The sequence below is a fragment of the Ursus maritimus genome, unplaced genomic scaffold, assembly GCF_017311325.1.
Source record: "Ursus maritimus isolate PB19 unplaced genomic scaffold, ASM1731132v1 scaffold_31, whole genome shotgun sequence".
Classification (NCBI taxonomy): Eukaryota; Metazoa; Chordata; class Mammalia; order Carnivora; family Ursidae; genus Ursus; species Ursus maritimus.
In genome coordinates, this window is record NW_024425675.1 from 27,890,217 (window position 1) to 27,917,154 (window position 26,938).

Here is a 26,938-nt window from a genome sequence, read left to right on the forward strand (position 1 = left end):
CACGGGGGTTGCTGTCCTGGATGTTTTCCCAAGGCAAAGTGGTGGCAGAGCTTGGTTTCCAGGACAGGCTGGAATCAGGCTTCCTGGATTCAGATGGATTCGGATACTTACCTTGTGACCTGGGAAATTCATCCTGGAATCTCTGAGACTCTTTGTAGCTGGGGAGACAGACCGGACACTGGAAACTAGTTATGGATGTGAAACGTCAGGTAGTGGGGAGTTCCAGGGAGGAAAGTAAAGCAGAGAAGGGGCAGGAAGTGTCAGGGGCCGCATGGGGGACCTCTGGGCAAAGTGTGTGCAGCACTCTGGGGAAGATGCTCTGGGGGCAGGGGCTGCAGCTGCACAAGTGTGCGAGGCCGAGTGCTCTCAGCGTGCAGGGAGGGCCGGGAGCGGGCCTCCAGGCCCTTTGGGGCCATTTTACTCTGGGCAAGAAGGAGGAAGCCACAGGAGGGTGTGAGCAACGGAGTGATGAGTTGGCCCAGGGTCATTCAGAATGTCGGGTGGAGGCAAGGACCTGGTGAGGGGACATCGCGGAACCTCACGTGAGGTGTGACGGTGACGTCCGCCGGCCCACGGCACCTGGGTGAGAAGGTATAGGGTCTGTGTCCAGAGCGATGAGCAGCGCTTACCAGTGACTTGGACGAGGAATGGGAGAGAAAGAGGGAAAGTCCAGTCTTCAGACCTGAGCAAACGGAAGTGTGGAATCGCCTCGTTCTGGGCCAAGAAAGACAGAGGGTGGCTGGCTGAGGAGGAAGGTCAGGAGTTTAGGCTTGGACGCTTGTTGGGCACGAACTGCTCAGTCTAATGGGGAGCTGGACGGGAGACGTGAGGTCTGGGCTTGCGGTGTCTGGGTTTGCACCCTTGACAGGCTCAGGGGCGCTGATGTGGACTGGCGGTGTGAGAGCCCCCGGCATGGGGAAATGCAGTAGGACGTTGGCTGAGGCTCATTGTCCTGCCTCTCTCTCCAGCCACAGTCAGCCGCTCAGGTGCAGGTGTGGAGTAGGCACGAAGTTAGGTTTCCTCGAGATGGGGTAAGGGGAGTGCCTGGGTGGCTCAGTGAGTTAGACGTCTGCCTTTGGCTCAGGTCAAGATCCCAGGGTCCATCAAGTCCAGCATCAGGCTCCTTGCTGAGCAGGGAGTCTGCTTCTCCCTCTGCCTGCCCCTCCCCCTAATTGTGTATGCTCTCTCTCTCTCTCTCTCTCTCTCTGTCTCTGACAAATAAATAAATGAATAAAATATTTTTTAAAAAGATGAGGTAAGTGGAGCAAAGGATTATTCAGCACAATATTTAGTACAGGGTGTATGCCTCAAACCTAAGTCCATGCCCAGCACCTGCCTGCCCTCGGATTCCCTCCTGCCCTCAGAGAGAGGACCCCCCATCCCTGGCCCTGCACACAGTGCGTAAGGGCCCACACACCTGCCACAGCCTCAGCCTAGCTTCTTAGCATCTCCAAACTCATTCTTTCATCTGCAAAGTGAGACGATAACACGCCTACTTCATGGAGTCGTTGGAAACTTGAGCCAAGCCTCCGCGTGTAACACTTGGCACACGCCAGGCCCACAATGAACAGGAAACATCCATGGTCCTTGAAGGCCAGAAGAGTCCACGTGAGCTCCCGGAGGGATCTGTCCTTCCAGGCCTCTTCCAGATTCCCATTCCTCCTCCCCGCCTCTGCTGTGCACTTCCTAGCCGCGATCGCGGGGTGTGCCGTGTGCAGGAGCTGCGTGTGCGCTGGTCGAGGCTGCTCGTCTGCAACCCCGGCATCTTTCTGCTCATAAACCCCAGAAGCACCGCGCCCAGTGCCTGGCCCCGGCCACACCTTCAAGGACGTGTTTGTGGATTTGAAATAAGCTTATACGATGTAATCATGCATCTTGTTTAATTTTTAATGAGTTTTTATGATAAGAGTAATAATCCTCCTCCGGGTGAAAAAAGAATTCAGACAATGCAAATAAAAATTCTCTCCCAGCCTGTTCACTGACCTGAAGTAACCACTCTTGGGGGCTTTCCAACCAGAGGCAGACACAGAGGGGTTCTGATTACCTAATGGATCCTGTAATACTTACTCTTGTGTAACTTCTGTAACGTTCCACCGCACCCTGGACAGTGTTTCTCGTTAGTCCTTGCAGACCTGCTTCTTCTTTCTCCCACTGCGTCGTTCAGATGTTCCACAATTTGTCCATAGACATTCAGGATGCGCCCAAGGGTTTTGAGAATCCTCGTTCTAAACTGCGGCACAATGAACACGTATCTCTGTGTCCTTGTGTATGTAACTGGAGGATAAATTCCTAGACGTGGATCAAAGGCTAGGTTGCCACCGTCGTGTGTCACTGGCTGTGGCAGGTACCGAGAACATGCATTCCAGCCAGCGTAAGAAGTAGAGATGTACCGTAGGGTGTGGGCTGACGTGCAGAATCGTTGCAATGGCTCAAAGACAGGTTTTGGTCGAAGGAGTTGGTGGAGAAATGACTTCCAGAGCCGTCGTGCAGACCTGGGCCTCGAAGAGAAGTGCTGCCTTTCTCATCAGGTGAATCCTTGCTGGCTGGGTGCAGCCCCTCACCTTCCAGCTCCAGAACCATGCTGTCTGGGCAGCCGCTGGGACTCAGAAATGGTCCGGAAGTCTCCTTGGAAAACAATCACTGATGACAGTTTGCCACCAGGAGCACTGGTTCCTCCTCCAGCTCAAGCAATTAGCAGAGTCCAGCTCACATCCAGAATTCGGGCTCCACAGGAGCCCAGGAGACGTAGTTGATAACTTTCCTGCTTCTGCAACGTGTGAAGTCACATAAAAAGGAGGTGAGATGGGCCTTGAGTGCCACACGCCCATCACACTTGGTTTTGCCAAAATACCTTCCAGAATCTACCACACAGGAAAGTGCCTGATCCTAACTCACCATCCGCAGAGCTGTGTTACCACACCTGATTCCAGTCAACCTGGCTTAATAGCTCATTGTTTCGGGTTTGTGTTTCTTTAGCTATGGGCCAGATCAAAGATTTTCACATTTGCTAATAAGCAAATACCTTCTGTATTTTTTATCTGTGTTAGTTAGCTATTAGCTAGTAACAAACTACTTCAGGGGGTGCCTGGGTGACTCAGTCGTTTGAGCGCCTGACTCTTGATCTCGGCTCAGGTGACTATCTCAGGGTCATGAGTTCGAGCTCCATGTTGGGCTCCATGCTGGGCGTAGAGCCTCCTTTAAAAAAAAAAAAAAAAAACCCTCCATGGCTTAAAGCAACGACTGTTAATTATTTCTCAAGAATCTGCAGTGGGGCACCTGGGTGGCTAAGTCAGTTAAGCATCCGACTCCTGGTTTCTGCTCAGGTCGTGATCTCAGGGTCATGAGATCCAGCCCCGTGTCAGGCCCCTTGCTCAGTGGCGGGTCTGCTTGGAATTCTCTCTCTGCCTCTCCCCACCTCACCTCCTGGAGCACATGCACACACGCTCTCTCTCAAGTAAAAAAAAAAAAGAAAGAAAAATTCTGCAGGTCATCCGGGTGATTTTGCTGATCCTGGCTGAACTCAGCTGCTAGCTGGGCTCTCTCGTGTGTCTCGGGTCAGCGGCCAGGTCACGCCAGCTGGCTGGTGTGGGGTGCATTTGGCTCTGCTTTAATGTGGCACTTCCACTCAGGCGAGCCCAGGCTTATGTTCGTGACAGTGGCAGGGATCCAAGACAGAAAAGAGGAGGACTCAGTGCCTTTCTCACGTCTGCTGTGTGCAGACAGCCCCTTCGCATTAGCCAAAGCAGGTCCCACGGCCAGGCGGCTGAGCGCAGCGTCAATGTGAGAGGCCAGCCCCCTGCCCATGATACAGACAGGCTTTGATAGGGGCCCTTTATGAAATCAGTCTCTTGCATTATCTTTTGTCTTGTTTTGTTTGTCTTGTTGATTTGCAAGAGTCCTTTTTATGTAAATTAAGTAACTTCACACAAAATTCAGATAGTATAACAGTAAAATGTGGGGTGTATGATTCTAAGTGAAAGAAGAATGAAACAAGCTGCAATACTGCAGAAGTGATGTCTAGAAAACAGCCTTTCTCGAGATGCAGACACAGGGAAGCTGCTGGGAGATTGGCAGAGGGGGGCACAGCTGGGATGTGAGGCGTTGCTGCTTCCTCGGCAGTGTATGGCCGTGTGGGAGCAACCCCCAGGGTTCTAGAGCTTCCATCTGTGTGGCCCACGGCAGGCACGGGCTTTATTTTTCCCCTGAAAATCCACAGTCAACTAAGGTTCAGATGGACGTGGAAGGCCTTGGCACCAATTCCAGCCTCAGGGCTGCGCTGTCCCTGGGGTTCAGAGCCCAGGTTCTCACAGCCTTCCCTCCCCAGCTGACCTCACTGACAGAAACCGCTGTGCAAGTAGAGAAAAACACGCCAAACGCAGAGAAAGATGGACGTCTGCACTGTTGGTGTGCATGCTGTTTCCACAACCCCACATCCCTGACCTGACGCAGGTGCACACACACTGGAAAAGGACAGTGAAAATATTTTCACATGTAATTGCTCCTTCTCAGACCTTCCATTGTACCCTAGTCACACCCCGTATGTTGTCTACACCGATGAGGATATAAACTCTCCAAGCGAAGCTAAGCCCCAGATGACAGCTGCATGAACACAAGCTTACTTCTCTCCTAGGTAGAGCCTGGGCAAAACCAAACTCGGGTGAGTCAGGTCAGACTCCCCGTGTCGGTGACCCAGATCCGCTCTCCGGCTGCTGCCATCCTGAGCATGTGGCCCTCGTGCAGGGTCCAGGCCAGCTCACTGGCCTGTGAAGGGGGCGAGGATGAAGGGAGTCATGCCCCTTTTACAGATGGCTCGTGTCATTTCTATTCACGCCCCAGGGGCCACAGCCCAGCCACGTGAGCACTAGAGCAGAGCTGAAGCTGGCGGACGGTGAGGGTCTCTGCACTTGGCAGTATTCCTTCTCATAACTGTGACAATTTGAGTCATGCCTGTCTTTCCTGCAAGACTGAAACCCACAAGGTCCACAGCCCCAGCCTGTCTTGTGTGTGCTGTGGCATGGGCCCTCCGTAAGTCAGTGTTCTATGAACAATTGGTAGGGGCGAGTGCTGGACAAGCAGCATGTCTCCACCCTCAAGAATCCAAAATCTGAAAGAAGAACAACCCTTGGGATGCCTGGCTGGTGCATTCGGCTAAGCGTCCGACTCTTGACTTTGGCTCAGGACATGATCTCAGGTTCGCGGGATGAAGCCCTGCATTGGGCTCCACACTTGTTAGGGAGTTGGCTTGAGATTCTCGCTCTCCCTCTGCCCCTCCCCCCCACTCACGGGCAGGTGCACTCTCTCTTCCTCCCTCTCTCTAAAAATAAATAAATAAATCTTAAAAAAAAAAAAAAGCGCAAGCCTTGTTAGATACCTGCACGGCGGGCGTGCGTGTGGCGAGGGCTGCTCAGAAGCTGCAGAGGACGGACCACGGGAGGCTGTCCCCAGGAAGCGGCGGCATTCGGGCTGGGACTGGAAGGTGGGAGCAATGTTGGTTTGTGGAGGTGATGGGGAAGTTTTTGGAGCGGGGTCCACAGCAAGGATATGATAGAGTGACATTCGGGGTGCCAGATAAAATGCAGGTCAGTTTGAATTTCAGACAAATGAATTGTTGTTCAGTGTCAGTAGGTCCCAAGTATTGCACAGAGCACTCATACTAAAAATGGTATTTGTTGTTTATTTGAAATTCAGATTTAACTGGGCATCTGTGTTTTCATGTGCAGGGTTTGGCAACCCTAAAGAAAATGCTAATTAATGTGTCAACGTGGCCTCTCTCTTTAAAGGGGGAAACAATGTGTCCTTTAATTCGTTTTGTTGAACTTGGTTCGTTAGCTGAACGTGGAAAAAACATGAAGTGAGCCGCAACCATTGCTGAAATAACCTCAAAATCTTGGAAGCCCAACAGAAAAAAGGTATGTTTCTCGTTGATGGAACGTCTGACACGCATGTTCTTTGGTGGGTGCCCCCGCGCCCCCCGGGCCGTTTTCCCCTGCGCGGTGGCACCACCTCCTGGAGTCCTTTGTTTGTGGTCTCACAAACTGGGAAGGGCAGCCTGACAAGTCATGTGGCTGTTCCGTGGGTGGACTTGCAAATGGCCCACGTCAACGCTGGCCTCTTTCCAGTAGCAAAACCAGACAGGTGGCTCCACCCAGGTGCAAGGAGGGCCAGGAAACGTCCTCTTCCTGTGTGCCCCGAGCTCGCTGCCGCCGAGCCAAGAGCCAATGGAAGGAGCGCGGTTCTGTTCAAATCACAGCCCTGCCTTCCTCTGTCCATGAGACTCGGCACCACGTTCCGGAATTTTCTCACTTGTAAAAAGGCCACCCAGTACCTCCCTTGCAGTAGGGCTGTCCAGGCGTGACGCCCGGTGCGCGGAAGGCACCGAGGGAAGAGCTGGTACTGTAGTATCACTACTTTGTTTGCAACCTGTTGAAGGTATGTCCACAGCTAGCTGCATGCTGCTGGTTTCCCTATAGCAACACAGAACCGTAGTATCAAAGTTTTTCACGCCTTAAATTTTTAAATCAAAGAAACCATCCAATCGAGTCCAGGTTCAGCCACGTTGAATAACTCAGTCAAGCTCACACAGCCAGGTGTCTCAGAATCCAGACGGCGCCCGGCTCCGTAACCAGGGCGCAGCGCTCACCAGTGTCCACGCTGTCCCCCAGGTGTTTGCACTTGAAGGGGTCAGGCTGCATTCGCTCCGTTTTTCAGGCTGTCAGGAGAGCTGGCTGCTTGCCCTCTCAGGTATCAGAGCTGGGTGCCGGCTGGGATGGGCTGGAACACCAGGTTCCCACTCCGAGCGTTCACGTTGCCTGCATGTCACCTGGCAAAGAGCCTGGGAAACGTCCCGACTTCCCGCTGGCTTCAGCGCAGCGCTTGACCACGTGGTGTGGCTGAGTCCCCCTCCACAGGCCCGCTCACTCTGCCCAGCGATTCAGGTGATAGGCTCCACCGAAAGTGGCTTGCTAATGACAACAGACAACAAAACGGCCTGACCACATTTTCCCCCTGCTTTGCTTTTTGGTTTTCATTTAGCCACGTCAAGGGAACCTAGGAGGCTGAACTTTCAGTGACCCAACAACAGAGCCTGAGATCATGAAACGGAATCTTCTGTGCTCAGCACCTGTACCGCTTGGGTTAATTTATCTTTTCCATAGTTTTCCTAGAGACGAGGCAGCATGAGCTCAGGAAGGGAGAGGTCAAGACGGACAAGACTTTCCCAGACATTCCAGCTTTGTGACCTGCTGCCACAGCCTTGGCTGGTTTTCGGTGTTGGCCTGGCCCGGCTGCCAGTGTCCAAAGATGGGACAGGGGCTGAAATCAAATGTTCTCCCAGCTCCTGGGGATACACAATAATTCCCCCTGTCCTCTGGACCCGAAGATGAGGAAGTGTGCGTCCCAGGCAGAATGGTTAACCCAGAAAACATCCCAAACCTGTTCTTCTTTACAGGTTATTTCCAGTGAGTCACAAGATTCCCTTCTCTAGTCTGGACACACTTTCACAGGGCAAATTACAGTAGAGATTGTCCCCCCACAGCAGATTGGCAAGTAGTATGTTCAAGGCTATGTGATAAGTGAAATGCCTAGTACTATGGAAAGGCTCAAAAAATACCTTTAACAAAAGTAAGATGAGGTTTATGATTTAGAGCAAATATTTGAAAGGGTGTCCCCTGGGAGAGAAATGACCATCGCATCCTGTTTGCTCTGTCTCCTGGGAGGGAGGAGCACATACCCTGAAGTGTCGGGTGCCCTCTGGGGTGACCCACATGGATCAGACAACTCCAGGCCTCAAAATTGAAGTATTCCTAGAGCAACCAAAGACTCACTATAGTTGACTTTTTTCAAAAAAAAAAAAAAAACGTTGAGAGCGGCTCCCATGATGACTCTTAATAGAGGTCACAGCCAAGTCCAGCTCCCCTGGTGCGATCATGCCCTCTGAAGCTGGTCCGTGTTCTTCCTGACGGCCAGCTGTACCTGTGTATGCATAACTTCCCCTCCAGTAAACAGGAAAAACAGAAGACGGAGAAGGCAAGTTCCAGGAAGGAAATCATGACTGCAGATGAAAATAGCTGGGTGATTTCATTTGTCACTGAGGGAGGAAGGAGGAGCCGTTTGATAGAAGAGCAGCTCTGCATCATGAGAAAGAGCGTTTGAAAAGCTAAATACGGCGCTGGTTTGAAATCAGGTGTATGCAAGCCTCAGCTTGGACCCGAGTTGCAAAAATTAGACTTTTTTAAATGAAATTACAAAAAAAACCAAAAACAAACAAAAAAAAATCGAGGGTAGCTTAAAGGATGATTTACCCCTTTTTTTAAAAAAGATTTTATTTATTCATCTGAGAGAGAGATTGAGAGCACATTCAGGGGACAGAGGGAGAAGCAGGCTCCCCACTGAGCAGGGAAGCCAACGCAGGGCTCGATCCGAGGACCCCAGGACCATGACCTGAGCCGAAGGCAGTCACTCGACTGACTGAGCCACCCAGGTGCCCTACACTTTTTTTAAATTGCTAACCCCGAAGTTAATATATAATCAAGTGTAAGAAAACATAAAAAGGAAGAAATGCCTAAAAATGGGTTTCAAGTATTTATTAAAATAGAAATATATACATGTAAATAATGCAAGTAATAGAAAAACGTGAACACAGAAGCTGAAAGGTCCTATTAGCCTTCTTCCCAGAAACAGCCAGAGTTAATGGCTTAGTGGACAGCTTTCTAAATTTTTATATGTATGAACCGGGTACATGGTGGGGGAGGGCACTGTAAAAAATATGATTGCCCTTTAATACTTTATTTATTAATACTTTCTTTTTGGAATTCACTTTCTTTTTTCCCCCTAACAGTGTCTTGGACATCCCTCCGTGCTAGACTTTATAAACACTTAAAGTGTCATTACTTTTTAACTGCTACGTAGGACTCCACCGAGTGGGTAGAATTGCAGGTGAATATGTTTACGCACATTTTGTTTAACAGTATCATAATCATGAAAGGCAGCATTAGGGGATTCAATGTAACCATGCTCTCATTATACAAATTCACTACATCTCGTGCAGTTTCCCTGCCTGTGCCCATCCTCGCGCACACACGCACATGTGTTTTTTTTAATTGATGAAACTAATTTTATTTATTTATTTTTTAAGTAGGTTCCACGCCCTTTGTGGGGCTCAAACTCACAACCCTGAGATCAAGGGTCTGATGCGCTATTGGCTGAGCCAGCCAGGCCCTGCACACACGTTTGAATCACTGTTTGTGGAACCAGGACCTTTTCTCTGAATCCCTCCCACCGAGGGCTAGGTCCTGCGGGGCCCTAGGGCGCGGGCGTGGCTGGGCTTGTAGGGGAATGGCAGGACAACCAAATGCCAGGCCAAGATGTCACTTGCGAGGCTCTCCAGCTGCTTGGTCATCCGCAGCTGAATTTAAGTACATCTCTTTGTACAAATTGTAAATATCTTCATAAACATCCAAAGGCTCTCATTTTTGTCAGGTGCTCTTCTGGAGGGTAGACCCCTTTACGCCTCTCCCGGGTCTGACTTGGTTGGCGTGGGTTTGGGACAGCGCGGAGCTGTGTGGTGATCTGATCCCATTGCTCTCCGTTTCTCTGGGGCCAGGCAGGAAGCGGACTACGATTTCCTGCAGGCTCGCCCCGCGGCACAAGAGACACCACCAACACGTCCTCCCTCCTCGACACTAACTCAGCAGATGGGGTCCGGGACCTGGGCTCTGAGGAGGGCAAAGTGGAGGCATTCAGTTCCTGGTAGATGATAGTATGTTATTCTTTTGGGAGAGAACATGTGCTTTACATTAAGAAATTAAATAGTTTATGTATTTAGAAACCTCGAAAATGGATGTTAAATACTATGTATTTCTTAAAATGCTTATGAGGAATTTAAAAATCTATAACAGGTATTTAAAAACCGAAACTCAATCATTAAGTTTAATATGAACAAAGAGGAATTGCAGAAAGGGGTACAGTGCCTTCTGGAAACTTTGAGGAAAAAAACGGTTTATGTATAATTTGCGTGCCATACAGTTTGCCCAGGGGAAGCCTGCAGTTCAGTGGTTTCCAGAACATTCACAGAGATGTACGGCTGCCACCACCGTCCACCCTGGAGCATCTTCATCATCACAGGGAAACCCCGTGCCCTCCTCCAAGCCCCACAGCAGCCCCTGCGGATCCATAGACAGCACGGAAACCCAGTCTTCCTGGAATCAATCTCCTTACGTGTACAAAGGACTCAGTAACACCACCTTTATGTGGTGATAGCAAGGACTGAGGAACCAGCATATGATGAACACCTGCTAGGACCTGGCCAGAGCAGAACCCCCAAACAGTAGTTTGGGTGTTTTTTTAAGATTTTATTTATCTATTAGAGAGAGAGAGCACAAGCAGGGGGAGCAGCAGGCAGAGGGAGAGGGAGAAGCAGGCTCCCCACTGAGCAGGGAGCCTGATGCGGGGCTCGATCCCAGGACCCTGAGATCATGACCTGAGCAGAAGGCAGACGCTTAACCGACTGAGCCACCGAGGCGCCCCTCCTAACGGTAGTTTGAATTTGTGTCAGAAGGAGTTGGAAAGAATGGAACACAGAACAGGTGGGATGGTTAGAGAAGAAGCCAGGAGAGGTCTGGGTGGGGCATTGCAACGGGGGACCCCAAACCGAGGGAGGAGAATGGGCGCTGCCTCCTGTCCCACTGAGCCAGCAGCAGCTGAGTGACACCTTCCAGGGAATGCATGCCCGTAATCCGGGCTCTGCACAGTCCATCAGCTTCTGTCTGATTCTCTGTCCGTCACCAGGGATTTCCAGGGAAGCTGGGGACGAGGCCCCTGGTCCTGAACCCTTGGTAAACCTAACAGTGAGGCCCAGAGCAACCGGTGGCCCCTTGCCCCCTGTTCCCTGACTCTGCAGGGCACAGCCTAGACCTGAGCGGACGCTGTTGCCCACGACCCCTTGGCACAGAACGAGGTGCTCTGTGAAATGGAAAGAGATTTTCCTGCCTGGCAGCTCAGCGGTTCTCCCCAAAGGAAAATGAACTTTGTAACTGTTTCGTCCACACCACAAGGGCACATTTGTTGCTGGCCCCCAGGGGGCCCGCGGTGACTGGGCAGGGAACACGCAGGCCTTTGATAATAGTCCTTTGTCCCGGCCTCCCCACGAGAGAAACAAACCCCAAGAATGGCTCTAGCAAACACAGCCGAGACTCCAGGGCGGACCCTGACGTGGAGACCCGATTTTACGGTGAGAAGCACCAGCGTCTGTGCAAAGGAGGAGGAAACAGGAGCTCTGGGCTCCTGCTCACAACCACTCGGAGGAAACCGACCCCCAGAGAAAGCCCCTTCCCCAGAGAGGCTGTCCGGAGCCACCCTGAGCTCGGTCATCCCTCCTCCCCTGGGCAGCCTCGTCACAGGCTTTCTGTGGCTTACGCACCAGGTCAGAGGCTGGGTTTTGACGGGGCTGAACCTCACGTGGCAAAATTCACCATTTCAAAGTGAAGGACACAGTGGCATTCCGTGCATTCCCATCGTTGTGCAGACACCACCCCACCCTAGCTCCAAAACCTGTCTGTCGTCCTGGAATAAAACCTGTTTGAGCAGGTGCTCCTCGTTCCCCTCCCCCCCGCCCCCCCGCACCTGCATTACCCACCTGCTTTCTGTTTTTGTGGATTCACCTATTCTGGAGATTTCATACAAATGGAATCACACAATCACACAAGAATCACACAAATGGAATCTGGGTAGGACATCTTTCACTTACCATAAGCGTCAGAGCACGTATCAGTCCTTCATTCCTTTTCTGGCTGAATAGCTCACTGGACGTTTAGACCACGCTGTGTCTGTCCATTCATCTACTGACGGACACTGTGAGTAACCAGAAACTGGGGTGTACAAGCATCTGTTCGAGTCCCTGCTTGCAGCTCTGGGCTGCATACCCGGGAGTGGAGCTGCTGGGTCATAGGGTGATTCCGTGTAACTTTTTGAGGAGCCCTCGAGCTGTTTTCCACAGTGGTCGCCCATTTCACATTCCTACCGGTGATATATGAGACTTCCAATTTCTCCAATCCTCACTGACACCTGTCTTTCTTTTTTTTTTTTTTTTAATATGACAGCCATCTACTGGGTGTGAAGGTATCCCATGGTTCTGCCTTGTATTCCCTCTTGACTAACGATGTGGAACATCTTTTCATGTGCTTGTTGGCCATTCCTATGTCTTTGGAGGAGGGTCTATTCAAGTGCTTTGCCCATTTTTTTACCTGGATCGTTTGTCTTTTTGTTACTGAGTTGTTAGCATTCTTCACCTATCGTGGATGAGATCATCTGCTTCCCCCCCCCCCAAAGATTTTATTTTTAAGTCTTAAGTCATCTCTACCCCCAATGTGGGGTTTGAACTCACAACCCCAAGATCAAGAGTCACACACCCCACGGACTGAGCCAGCCAGGCTCCCCGAGTTCAAATGCTTCTATTATTGCTCTTAACACACTCCTGCTCCTTACACGTCTGCCTCCTGTCCCAGGTGGAGGGCTCCTTAAGGGCGGGCCTGTGCCTTTAAAACAAAAGCAGAACACCTCGAGTCCCTGAGCCTGGAACACAGCCTGGCCCAGAGGAGCATAACTAGTGTGTGTGAACGATCTGTGGGATGAACCAGTCACGAGGTGGTCGTAGGACAAAACATGACTCATCCTTAGCGTTCACGTTAATCTCTTCTGTGTGCACCGGGGTCTCAGCACTTTGGGCTCTCGGCTGTGGCTGGAAACAGCTGGGTGTACAGCACACCGGTTAAAAGCCATGGGGGGGGCATAGGTTTTTCCCCAGGCTACAGAGGCCCTCCTTCCTGTGGGAGCTGACTTCATGTGGTTCAGCTGGGGCTGCTGCCCACCCAAGGGCAGTCACAGGCCAGGCCTCACCCCTGACCCCCTGAGGGGTGTAATGATGGGCCTGGGACTAGCCACTGGGGCGGCTGGCCGGGTCATGGAGTGTGGTGGCCATGAAGCCTATGCAGTGTCTGGAGAGAAGGACAGACCTCCAACCCCCACACACACACCAGTGACATTCTATTAGGCTCTAGAAGGGTCATGCTGAAAGCCGACATTTAGACTTTTAAATTGTGTGACCCAAAATGTTCTCTTCCTTAAGATGGTTGGACTTGGGTTTCTATAATTTGCCACAGAAAGCCAAAAGAGCCCAGATTTGAGCATCAAACAGACCTTTGTTTGAATCCCAGCTTTGCTAGTTGCTGGTGTTGTCATTCGGGGCAAGGCACTACGCTCCCCGTTTCCTCATCTGTAAAGCAGGGATGGTTGTGAAGCCTACCTCGCAAGACCGTGCTGGAGCGGACACAGCTCCTGCAAGACCCGGCAGCGTCGGCCTCGTGGAGAGCAGCGTGGGAGCTGCGGGCGTGGGTCTGCCCAGCGTGGGTCTGCCCAGCGTGGTCTGCTGCCGTTCGCCCCTGGGCCCTGCTCTTGTCCTCTGTAACCAGCCTCTCGGCTTCCGTTGCTCCTTCATTGTCCACGTTTACGCTGCACTAGACTCCAGGGGGCAGGGCCTGTGACCGCTGTGTCCACCGCCCTGCCATCCTCACCCCGCAGCCACTCAGGATTTCTGGAACCAGTGACTTTCCCACTAACTGACCACATGACTTCAGCAAATTGTCTGCTCCCACTGAGGTCCCGTCTCCAGCCGCCCGTCTGTCCATAAGGCTGTCACGCTCAGTAACAGAGGACCCGAAATCCAGCTCTTCTCTGGGATGTGGGCTTAGGGACCCCCAGGTAACTGGTAAGACATTGTCCCTGGGGGCGTGTGCGGATGTTTCTGGAAGAGACGAGTGTTTGACTGGGTGGCTCTCCCCGGAGCATCATGTCATCCGTCGAGGACCTGAATAGGACAGAAAGGCAGAGGAAGGACGAGTCTGCTCTCTGCAGACTGGGACACCCACCTCCTCCTGCACTCAGACACCAGCGCTCCTGGTTCTTGGGCCTCGGCCCCAGATTGAGCAACAGCACCGGCTCTGCGGGGCCTCCAGACGGCAGATCACGGGGCTTCTCGGCCGCCGTAACCGTGTGAGCCACTTCTAGAAAAAATTTTCTCTTACCTGTCTCTCCATGTAACCTGTTGGTTCTGTTCTTTGGAGAATCCTGACAAACAGAATCAGCTTCTTTCTCACGTTTTGTCCTCTGGCAATTCACCAGTGATCAGACCTGCAATATGCGTGTTTCGCCCTCCGCCCTCCTGAGAGCCGTGATCGGCCTCCTCCGAGGTGCTGCGCGATCCCTGAGCTAACTCCCCTTCCTGGGGCTCTCCTGCAGTCGCCCTCACTCTCTGCCTGGAGGAGGTCCCTGCCTTCACGGCGAATCCTTCATTCTTGGAAGGTTGCTCCTCCCTTCATCGCCTCCCGCACATGATTGCTTAGCCCCCATGTGGGCCAGGCCCTGGGGGCAGGTGTGAGGGGGCTCCCCAGTAAGTGTCCTCAGATGTGAAGGACCTCAGGACAGAGCCCAGCCCTCCCCGCTTGCGGATCACAAACCCACCCATTCTTACACTGGTTTGGTCTTCATGAAGGGCTGCCCGTGGAAGGAAGGCGCGTCCCCTCTGGCTTCTGTGTGTGTGGGGAGTGCACGCCCAGCTGAAGCCTGTCGGTCTGTTTGCTGGAAGGGCTGATCGCCATCAGAATGGGACTGCTCTGGGAGAGCCGTCATTTGGCCTGGCTGCTACTGGCCCACATCCAGGCTAAGTGAAAGATGGATGAGAGGGACAGCAGGCTAGTGGATGGGGGCAGGGTCCATTTTGACCCTTCTCCTTTTTTTTTTTTTTTAAGATTTTATTTATTTGAGAGAGAGAGAGAGCATAAGCAGGAGGAGCAGAGGGAGAGGGAGAAGCAGACTCCCCCACTGAGCAGGGAGCCTGACATAGGACTCGATCCCAGGACCCCGGGATCACCACCTGAGCCACCCAGGCGCCCCTGGACCCTTTTCGTTTTATCTGATGGCTTCAGCACAAAAACGCAGGAAGTGACTTCATGGTCCCTCCCTCTGTCTGCAGCCGCACGCCCTGGCCTCTGCACTTCGGTGGTTAAAGGAAGGTATTGCTCACCTGCCCCATACTTCTTCCCCCCCAACAGCTCCTGAAGCTCTCGCAGCACCTTTGGGTCACGACTTCAAACTGGCCGGAGGGGGAAGCAGACTGACTGACTGCCTGGGCCGGGCAGGGTCCATCCAGGTGCGAGCAGCTCTCGGAGAGAACAGAGGCAGTGGGAGGGGAGGGGAGCTGCGTGCAGGGGTGGGGCCGGGGGCATGCAGAGTCCTAGAGGTATCTACCCTCTCAGCAGAGCTTGTGGACTTCGGGCCTGGCCGTTGTGGGATGTGGGGGAGGCACGAGAGACACCTGGGCGTCTCTATCTCCTTTGTTAGGGCTCAGGGCTTCTTCTCAATTTGTTTAGTTCCCTTAATATTTCGTATTAACCCAAGGCCTGCTGTCCTGGCGGATTAGCTCTGTTCTGACAGCTAGAACGGGTTGAAAAGCATATCCAGGTGGGGATTAGCCAGTTCAACCAGCTCACCAGCTGACGGGCATCGTACCCAGTCTCGGCCCTGTGAGGAATGCAGTTTACGCCTCAAGGCGCTTTAACCCACGTGAAGAAACAAAAGGTCAACACTCACAGGCAGCAAGAGGCTCACTGGGCCACCAAGGTCACAGCCCGCCGTGGCTGCCTCGGGCTGCGGGCTGGCCCCTGGACGCCATAGGGAGGGGTCAGCAGGTAGAAAGCGAGGGTCCCCCACGGCCCACACCGATCGGTCCACCTGCACAGCAGCCTTCTCTGCCTCTCACGCAATCCGGCTGTACTCTCCACCCAATCCGCACAAATGGTTTCAGTGGGCACCGCCAGTGCTTTCCACATGTGGCTTCCTCCTTGGTCTGGAGGCGGAGGCGTGACCCCCACGGGGCCAATCAGAGCCCTTTCCTACATCTGCCTTCGGTGGGCAGAGACACGATGAAGTCTGGTTTCTCTCTGCACGAGGCCACTAGGAGGCCAGCGTGGAGCGGGTCTCGGGTGGAACCCCCGATCCAGTGCGTTCCTGGGTCTCTGCGCTGCTGCTCCGTCAAGGGTTCGGTTACACAAGCCGGTAAGTTCCCTGCCCCCCGCTGGGATGGCGCTGGGGCTCGGCAGTGGGGGAGTTGGTTAGGGAGTCTCTCGTCAACAGCTGTGGAAGGCTGGGGAGGGAAGCAGTGTGGGGCGGAGAAGCCGCAGAGCCATGCAGCCACGAGGTCGGCCCTGGGAATCCCCCTGGAGTGCTGGAAAGCTAGAGCGGTCCTTCCGAGTCACGGGGGCAAGAGGGCAGGTCTCTGTGCCCCTGGGGGACCCGTCCCTGGTGTGGGCCTGGGAAGGGCGTGGCCCCTGGGCAAGGTGGCCCTCCAGCTGACACAGCCCCTAGGAGGTGGGGGGCCGCCAGTGGCACTCCTGGCATTTTAGGTGGTGATTTATTCATTCGTGAACGGGAACTGGGTGATGCCTCAGAACACCCACATATGCACCCTTTTCCCTAAACTGCTTTGAATCCTATTTTGATTACAAAAGAGTCCTGACCCTTTGGAGGGAAGATTGTTCCTTGTGGTGAGAAGAGTCCTGTAGTTTCACGCCAGCACTCACAGAAGTGCAGCAGGTGACCCCAAGGACAAGAAGCACTCCCACAAGAAAGGAGAAAAACGCCGAGCTGTGGGAAAGGGCAGAGACGGCCTGAGCTGACACGATCCCAGCCTGGCCTTGAATGAGGGGACTCTGGTGCAGAGCACTGAACGCGATCAGAAACCGTTCATACTACGAAGGAACTTTAGACCCTGTGGCCCAACTTTCTCCTTTTTAGACATGAAGAAAACCAAGACCCAGAATGAGTGGGGTTTGTGACATCTAGTTTCACACTGTGAATCAGTTTCCTGGGGCTGCCTCAACAAATGACCCCAAACTAGACGTGTGTTCTCTCACGGTGTGGAGGCCAGAGTCTGAAATCAAGGTGTCAGCAGCACCACGCTGCCTCCAAAGGCTCTCGGGGAGCATCCTCCTGTCCCTTCCAGCTCCGGGGGCTCCAGCATTCACGGGCTTGGGGCTGCATCCCTCCTGTCTCTGCCTCCGTGGTCATGTGGCTTCTCCCTCAGCTGTTCTCCTGTCCGGACTCTTTTCATTTAGGGTCCACCCTGGATCCAGGATGATCACATCTCAAAATCTATAATTATACCTACAAAGACCTTTTTGCAAATAAGGTCACATTCACAGCTTCCAGGCACGTGGGGTTTTTGTGGGGCACCATTCAACCCCCTGCATGTTGCTTGGGGGGGAAATCCCGTGTCCTGCCACGAATGCAGTGCTTTGCCAAAAAGGTGCAGGTTACTCTTTATGTGGGTGTTTCCATGAGTGTCCCCAAACTGTTTTCCACCTTCTGTCTTCATGAAGTTTTCTAATATTAACATAACCTACAAAATAATAGTAATCGTGCCCCGAGTTACAAGATGTCACCGAACTACTAGAGTGAGAAGTAGATCTCCACGTACAGACATGAAACCATCTGTGGAATCTATTGTTAAGTGCAAGAAGGAAGGAGAGAATGAGTGCATTGTGTTACTGAATGTGTGTGTGCACGTGCGCATGCAATATTTCCGGAAAGACATGTTAAGAAATTTAACAGTGACACTGGAGGTCTGCGTTCAAGGAACACTTCTGTTTTCCACAATGTACTCTAAGTGTCATTTGACTTTTTCTTAGCTAAGTGTGTCATTTTAAAATCAGACGGTAAGCAATAAAGATATATGATACTGGCTTTTGAAGGGTGAAATGTGCAGTGCCTGTTTGCTGACAGTGTAGGAATGTTAGGCTCGGAGGTCATGAGTCTCCATCACAGGACTTCCGTCCTGCCAACCCGGCTGAGCCACAGAGTCGATCAAGGTGAGCCTCGTGGCTCACGTGATGGGAGGGAAGGCTCCCGCACACTCAGGTACTTCCCACAGAAGAGACTGCCAGGTGACCCCAATATGTGGAGAGAGCTATTGGACCAAGATGCCAATCTTCAGGGCTGTTTCCTGGAAGGAACTTGGGAGCCAGGTGCGCCCCTCCAATCTGCATCCCAGGACACGGTGACTCTGCACCGTGAGGATGTTTTTGGCACTGGAGTGAGCAAAACCCCCAGAGAGGTAACGGAGCCCTGAGAAGCCCACCATTTGATAGCGCTGGGAGGGCTGGGGTAGGTGGGAGGCGGGCAGCCCCCTGCCTCTGGAGGTGGAAACAATGATGTCATGCCACCTTCTCCCCACCGTGGTTTGGCCAAGTGTCAAAGGTGCCGCAGGAAGAAAGACCTAAGAGAGGAAGAAAGTAGGTGAGAAGAATTGAGAAGAGGGAGAGGAGAAAGTGTGGGAAAGATGACAGGAGAGGCCAGAGGCTGTGCTTTCAGAACCCAGAGCGAGAGCCGGCGGCCCGCTGGCCCTTCCTAAGGTCCTCACCACCTGCTCCTGCCCGGGGCTGCTCTTCAGTGCTGGTGTGGAAGAGACAGTGGTAGTAAAACACTAGAAGGAGTGCTGTCAAGTTCTTGCCGTGCTGACCAGGCGGCTCATGGGGGAAGCACGCTGTGCTGGGCCCGGCCGTCAGGCCAGCCTCCCTCAACGCAAAGGTTAGGCTCGCTGATGGCTTTGCATGCGATTAGTAGCTCTAAGGCAGAGGGCTGGAGATGGAAGATATTCTCTGGGTCTACATTTTTTTCTAAGATTTTATTTATTCATTTGAGAGAGAAAGAGAGAGGGTGAGTCCAAGCCACGGAGAGGGTCAGAGGGACAGGGAGAAGCAGATTCCCCACTGAGCAGGGAGTCCAACATGGGGCTGGATCCCAGGACCCTGGGATCACAACCTGAGCTAAAGGCAGACACTTAACCAACTGAGCCCCCCAAGTGCCGCTCTGGGTCTACGTTTAAATCTTCACAGCATAAAGCAAGGCTTACATAAAACATACAGTGTTGGCTGGATTCCACGGAAGAAAAATTTAATCTAATTCACTGAGAGACAATGGCTAACGGTATAGGCTGGGTAAACCTCAGCCAGAGATTTCCTCATCCGTAAAACAGGGAGATGAAGGCCTCTAAAGTCCTTTCCGGTCTATTCTAGAATCCAGCAGCTCTAAATGGTGTGAAGATGGGGGTGGAGCTGAACCGGGACCATGGATTCTCTACAAGAGAGTTGGGAGACCTTATGACAGAGCAAAATCCAACCACGCACGGCGATACGCCGCTCTGAACGTGTTGGATGGCAGGAATAGACCGGCTACAGCCTAGGTGTGCGGACGGATGCACACAGGGGGGTTTCATCTCCATAGAAGAGGAGGGGTCCTGTTGTTCCCAGATGCTCACCTGAGTAGCCAGGTATACGCCTGTGGCCTTCGAGAATCAGAGGAGTCTGTGAGGCGGGTCCAGACCCGCCTCTGCCTGATGCCCACGTCGGGCACCAGGAACAGCAGTGCTGGGTGGGGACGAGGGAGACTGCTCCCTCACCTGCTAAGTGCCCTGTGGATTCCTTTTATTTTTTTCAAAGTGAAAATGCTCTATTTTATTTCTTAAAATGAGATTCTATCCCAGCATATTTCTTTAAAATTCTGGTTGCTTTTTTTTTTTTTTTGGCTTTCTTTTGTTTGTTTGTTTGTTTGTTTGTTTGTTTAAGTAATTACCATGCCCAACGTGGGGCTCGAACTCACAACCCTGAGATCAAGAGTCACATGCTCGACTGTCAGAACCAGCCAGGAGCCCTCTTTTGGTTGTTCTTCTTTAAATATGCTTTATTTTTTAAGAAGATTTTCTCTCTTTCTTTCTTTAGAGAGAGAGAGAGCGAGAGAGTGTGCATGAGTGGGGGAGGGGATGAGGAAGAGAGAGAATCTCAAGCAGACTCCCCGCTGAGCACGGAGCCCCACGCAGGGCTCCATCTCACGACCCCAAGATCATGACCTGAGCTGAAACCAAGAGTTGGACGCCCAACCAACTGAGCCACCCGGGCCCCCTAAACCATACTTTATTTTTAAGAACAATTTTAGGTTCATAGCAAAATCAAGCCGCAGGTACAGAGATTTCCGTATGCCCCCTGCTTCCTGCACTGTCGGCATCCCGCAGCAGAAGCCCATCTGCTTGGAGGCCACATGCTTTTTGTCCCGCGCCTGCCAGAACCGGGCCTCTTCTGACTCCGCTGTCTACAGTCAACCACCTGCGTTTTGCTGGGGGCAGGGGGGTGGTGGCAGGAGGGCACCCAGGAACCCACTGCTCCTCGTAGGCACCGTCGACCGGCTCCATTCTCACCCCACTTCCCGGCCTGGCCTTTGAAGCACCTGCCCCCTTAACTCCTGGTCTTTTCTGGAGTCCTCTGGCTGGAGTGAGTTCGCTTCTGCACGCCTTGCGTCTGCACCGGTTCGGCTTTCTCTGGTCTGCTAGGTTGCAGACTCGACGGTCTGCTGCTGTCTTCCAGCAGCTGACTCCCTTTCTGCTCTTTCTGAACGCAAAGCTTTAGACTCTTTTTCTTCCTTTGGTGCCATTTTAGCAGACCTTGGGGCGGGAACCAAGGTACACGCATGTGCTCAATCGGCACCATGCTGTGTCAAGTTCCATCTTCTACTGCCTGTCCCCCCACCCCCACTCTCTCATGAATGCCATGGGGGCTTGACTTGCGCTCCGGTGCTCACCCAGGAGCGTACCTGAACGGACAATGACATTGTGAAAGTTTGTAATAGTGGTATGGTGAGAAATCTCCTCTTGTCTCAACTAGTTTCAGCCTCCTCCACTTTGCCGCACGGAGGTTCAATCCTGCTGCAGGAGCTTACCTCCCACTCTTGGCTCCCCTATATTAGAATTTGAGGAACATTTTAGCGCTGCTTTTTATATCCCAGGAAATGTCTTTTCGATGCGTCCCCAGGAATAGAGAGCTGGGATGTAGGATTTGCGCATGTGAGATGTTGTAAGTACGGCCAGATTTCTCTCCAAAATGACTGTGGCGGTGGAAACTTCTCCGGGACCTTACCGTCTGCCCTGTGACTTTCCCAAAGGGGGACAGAACGGGCAGCATTTCCCAAACTTACACGACCGCGGGACTCTCTGCTGGGAGACACAGACACAGACCACACACCATTGGAAGGGGCAGCACGCTGTTTTGGGAGATGGACAGAGGATAAAAGCTGTAAACATAGCTCTTTTTTAACCTAACAGTCATTCTATATAACCTTCACAGTGAATTCTTATTTGCCAGCTAACATGAGAACTTATTTTTCTGTTATCTGAGAAAAGACAAGATGTTCTTCCTGATACTTTGTGATTTATTTCTGGGAGGAGTCAAGACTAACCTTGGAATTTTTTTTTTTTTTTTTTTTTTTTTTTTTTTTTTTTTAGGGCCGTGAGCAGCTGAGTTTCGGTGGTCAAAACTGACTCTTCTAGTAGAATATGAGCATGTGGTCATGAATACCAAGCCTAACACTCAGTTCTGACAGGCAGGTAACCCCACACTGGTATAAAGAAGAGAACTGATTTAAAACCTTTAAAATTAAAAATAATAATTAGGGGCGACTGGGTGGCTCTGTCAGGTAAGTGTCCGAGTCTTGGTTACAGCCCAGGTCACGATCCCAGGGTGATGGGACTGAGCCCCATGTGGGGCTCCCACTCAGCAGGGAGTCTACTTGTCCCTCTGCCTCTGCCCTTCCCCCCACTAGCTCTCTCTCTCTCTAAAAATAAATAAATAAAATATTTTTTAAAAATAGTAATTAGATGTCAAGGGTAAAATGGCTTTGAAATGAAAAAAGGGTAACCCACAGTAGGATTATACTATCACAACCATTAAATCAATGTGGAGTTAAAATGTGTAAACAGGACCCAATCTACTTAGCTCACTAAGGCCTAGCCCAGTGCCTGGCACAGAGGAGACACAACAAATAATCATCGAAGAGATAAACGAAAAAAATCAGATATTTTTATTTCAAAAGCCTTATGGTGGAAGATTTGGGGTTAAAAGTTTAAAGGTATATAGATACCACAAATCTCTCTCTGAGAGAATGGTCTCCTAAACCCCCTATGAATAGAGTCCATAGAGTCAGGCTAGAGCACCTCAGTTCTAGGGTGAAGGAATGTCATGGACACCTACTGGAGTATCAGTTCATGCCTCTTTTCTGGGACCTGGCCACGGCCCCCACGGACGTGGACTCCTGGTGGCCATATTTCTGCCATGCCACTCTATGCTTTAGTTAATTGGACCAAGTTGCACACAAGACCCCAAGCTGGGCCAATCAGAGTCTCTGTCTGGAAATCTGATGTCGAATTATGAAAACCTGGATAGTCTAGTGTAGGGGTTCTCACCCTAGGTGATTTTGGACCCCCTGCCCTGCCGCTGGGACATTGGCAATGTCTAGAGACATTTTGATTGTCACGGCTGGGGCCGGGGAGAGGCTGGGTATTGGCATCTCGTGGGAAGAGGCCAGGGATGCTGCTAAGTGTCCTACAGTGCCCAGGACTGCCCCCCCTCCCCCCGGGACGAGTGATCTGGCCTGAAATGTCAGTGTCAGGCTGAGGAACCCTGCCCTATTGTGAGCATCTGCATAGACGTGGCATAACTCAGTTGCACAGAGTTGCCAGCCGTCACCCACCCTCCACGTCCAAGGAAAGCAGACAGTGTCAGCCTGTAGAGAGAGAAAATAATGAAGAAGCAGTACAGAGAGGAGCTGGGCTTAGAGACAGTTTTCCAATTCCTGACGCCAGATCCTTCCAGAGACCTGACTACACTTTTGCCCCTTTATACCTGAGATAGCCTGATTCAGGTTTTGTTACTTCAAAACAAAGTAACTTAAACTAATACAAGAAACAATCATGTCAATGATTTTAAAGTGACCTAAGAAACATTAAGGCTTGGGCATCTTAGAGATCATTCTAGTCTAGGATGGAACAAATAAATCATCATTTCAGTCCACTGTCATTGCTTTGCCTTGACAGCCATGCTGTTTTCCCAGCACTTCTCTGCGGTTGGAGGCTAGAGTTAAGTGGCTTTCCGAAAGGGAGAAAGGATCCGGAACATGTTTGCCCTACGCTTCTGAATTGCTTGGAAATTGGGACACCTGACTCACCGGGTTGGCCACAACATCTGAAACCCCACCCAATTCTACCAACTCCTTGTCATTATATTTAAAGCACTGCATAGAGCTGCTACTAATTGCACTTGCTAATGATTTCTATTTTGCATATTATTTTGTATTTGTACATCACCAGTCTTGGTACTGATTTCATTTCTCTAGAGATATACAGAAATTCAATAAAGTTGTGTTGTAGGGTAAGCCACTGAAATGGTCTTTGATACTCTGTTTCTTCCTGGCAGTTGTATTTTTCTTTACCCAACTCTTAGGAATATCGTGAATTCATTCCTTATCCATACGTGGATTTTCTTAATCATTTAGGAGTTACTGACCCCTTTGAAAATCTGATGGTGGATCCTCTCTCTGGAAAAATACACATGTGCACTATATTTTGCATACAAAACTGAGGGTTCACAGACCTTTTAGAGGCCGTCGTAATTATCCCCCAGGTTATGAACCCCTGCATTAAATATTTATTTAGTGCCTAGTATGATCTAGGTGGTAAGGAAAAAAGGATGAAAATGTAGAGTTCTACCCTTGAGAGGAACACAACTCCACAGGACTAGCAAACAGAAGCACCCAGTTACAGCCCAGCTTCCATGTACTAAGAGAAGGGCCGTAGAGAGTACATGGTAACCCAGAAGAGAGGAATTTAATCCAGAGTGGGAAGTAAGGAAAGATGTATGGAAGAAGTGACATCTGCACTGAGAATTCGTACAAACAGAAGAAAGCAGCACAGGGGCGCCTGGGTGGCACAGCGGTTAAGCGTCTGCCTTCGGCTCAGGGCGTGATCCCGGCGTTATGGGATCGAGCCCCACATCAGGCTCCTCCGCTATGAGCCTGCTTCTTCCTCTCCCACTCCCCCTGCTTGTGTTCTCTCTCTCGCTGGCTGTCTCTATCTCTGTCGAATAAATAAATAAAATCTTTAAAAAAAAAAAAAAAAAGAAGAAGAAAGCAGTGTCCATAGAAGGATAGGGGAAGAATGTTCCAGACTGAGGGAAAAGCATATCTAGAAGGAAAGGAGCATGGCAAATTTGTGGAACAGAAAAATGTTTGGAGCAGCTCTGCTCATCAACGGTCTGTCGGCCCTCAGCTCCATCCCTGCTTTTCTCTGGATTGCAGGGGTTGAGTCAGCAAACCACCCTTCCCAGAGGCGTCTGCCAACTGGCTTCTGGTGAGTTCTGCCAATGGAAGTTGCTGGGGGAAGACAGGAGGCGGGAGAAGCCATGTTCCCCTGCTGTTGGTCGTATCTGTAGTCACGGCATCGGCTCTGGCAGTGGCAGTCATGGCGCTGGGCCAGCCTGACGACACAGGGATCTGGAAGGCTGGGTAGCACCATTTTCCCTCTTGCTCCAGAGTTTCAGGCAATTCCTAACCTCTGGGGAACCTTCTCTGTTTTGCCTCTCCAGCCCTTTCAAGTTTTAAAACCAATTCCCGATGTTATATTACCTCTATTTAAAACACCTTGTGTTCTTCTGGCTGGACACCGTCTAATGTGGCAACGAATCAGAAACTATGGCGAGGGGTGGAGGAGGGCTGTGGTGAGGGATGAGGGTAATTGAGGGCCAGATCACTGACGCTCATCTTAGGAAATCACAGGTGTTTGGACTTGATCCTAAGAGCAGTGGAGGCCTAGGAAAGATTCTAAAGATGTGGTCAGCTCCGCCACCTTTGACTTTGATGAAGATCTCTTGGACTGTACTATAGAGAACAAGTTTGAGACACCTAAACCAAAGGCCAATTAAGAAAGTTTTTGCATTCATCTAGGAGAGAACTTGATGATGGGCTGTACTAGTGTAGAGGCTGCAAGGTTGGAGGTTTTGAAGGGACTGGAAGGATTTTTATGAGGTGGCAGGGCCAGAATGTAATGGGGTGTTGTGGCAGACTGAAGATGACTACACATTCACTGGCAAGTCTTTGCATTGGTAGGTGGGCTTTATGGCTCCTCCTCTTGAGTCCGGGTGTGCTCTGTAACTGCTCTGACAAGTAGAATATGGCAGAAGGGACGCTGTGCCAGTCTGTGGGCCCAGGCCTTAAGAGACCAGCAGCTTCCATTTCTTGTTTCTTGGAACTTACACTCTTGGAACATAACTACCATAATTTGAGAAGCACAAGGCCAGTGGAGAGGCTACACCTGCATAGCTGCTCTTGTTGACAGCCCCAGCTAAGCTCCCAGCTGAGAGCCAGCATCAGCTGTCAGCCATGGGAGGGCGCCATGTTGGATGTCCAGTCTAGTCTGGTCTTCAGTCTTCCAGCCCAGCCGTTGACTACAACTGCATCGTAGACCCAAGCAATTCCCACACATCTGAGCCCAATCAGCCCACAGAACTATTAGAGATAATGATACATTGTTAAGCCACTAAGTTTTGGGGTGGTTGGTTACACAGCAAAGGAAAATAGGAATAGATGTGGAAGGAGAGAAAGAAGACAGAATCAAGGATGATATTTAGAATTCTAGTTTGGACCCAGGGTGGAGCCAGTCTCTGAATCAGATGGAGACTGGGAGCAGACCAGCACTTTGTAGGGTTGGGTGGGTGGGTGGGGGTGGGTAAATGAATCTATCATAAACTAGGAAAAATTTATTTTGGGGATTTAATTAACATTTTTTCTAGATATCCTAATATGTTTTATCTTCAGCATTAACTTTCTAGATATTAAACAGATTTATATTTTATAGATCCCTATCTTTAAGACCCTCTAAAATAATAATCCTAATATTTTCTGCAATAAGAAAAGCTGCCCTTCTCAAAAGTATCAAGAGCACTGGTACCTATTTCATCACATGTGGTCCTTGTCGATCTAGGGATCAACTTCCAGGTCTCTTATTCATTCATCAAATATTTACTCATCATCTGCCAGGTACTCGGCATTGTTCTAGAACCATAATTCTGCACAAGATAGATACTATCCCTGCCCTCATGGACTTTACGTTCTGATTGGCAGGCAGACAAAAAACAAGCAAAGAATGTAATTACCAATAAAAATCAATGAAAGAAATGAGCAGAGGGCCATTAGAGAATAAGAGTTGAGGGGAACCTACTTTAGATAAGGTGGTCAGGGAAGGTTTTCTTTTCTTTTCTTTTTCTTTTTAAAGATTTTATTATCTGAGAGACAGAGTGAGCAAGAGAGAGAGCACACAGCAGGGGCAGAGGGAGAGGAAGAAGCAGGTTCCTGGCTAAGCAGGGAGCCCGAAGCGGGGCTCAATCCCAGGACCCTGGGATCATGACCTGAGCCAAAGGAAGACACTTAACTGACTGAGCCACCCAGGCGCCCCAAGGGAAGGTTTTCATGTCAAAACTTAAGGAAGTGGAAAGAGCCAGCTGTGAAAAGAGGTGTACGAGGGGAAGTGAGGGTTAGTAGCTATGGGACCCCCCAAGGTGCTGAGGTCGTTGGGTGGTTAAAAGCTTGACCAGATTCTAGGAACTGAAAGACTAGCGTGTTTAGAGTGTAGTGAGCGAGAAGCATACAAGATGAAGTTGGAGAGAAATACAAAGGTCCAACAATACCTTTTAGCCCATGGTAAGGGGTTTGCACTTTATTCTAAATGCAAAAGATAGAAGCATGAACATGATCTGATTCACATTTTAGGAAGATAATGGTCAGCCCAGAAAGAAGGGGAAACTGGGTGAGAAACTGTCGCAGTGGTTCAGGACAGAAAGATGACCGGGACTAAGATTCGTTCTGATTTTTTTTTTCTTAGACTCAGGCTCTCCCCTTGTAAGGTGCGGGTGGGGGGCTCAGTGCAAAAGATCAGCAGTGATTCCCAAGCACCTGGGTATAAATAACACTCACACTGGACTCTTGCTTTGTACAAAGACTTGAAATATCTTTCATTGGG

At 50.9% G+C, this 26,938-nt stretch overlaps 1 long non-coding RNA gene across 1 annotated transcript; it reads left to right on the top strand.

Annotated features, from left to right (window-relative positions):
• Nucleotides 1–5,365: 5,365 nt before the first annotated feature.
• Nucleotides 5,366–9,830, top strand: LOC103676243. The gene is made up of 3 exons (XR_572040.2): nucleotides 5,366–5,476; nucleotides 5,781–5,909; nucleotides 9,602–9,830. It is a non-coding gene; the product is annotated as an uncharacterized LOC103676243 (long non-coding RNA).
• The last annotated feature ends 17,108 nt before the right edge of the window (nucleotides 9,831–26,938 follow it).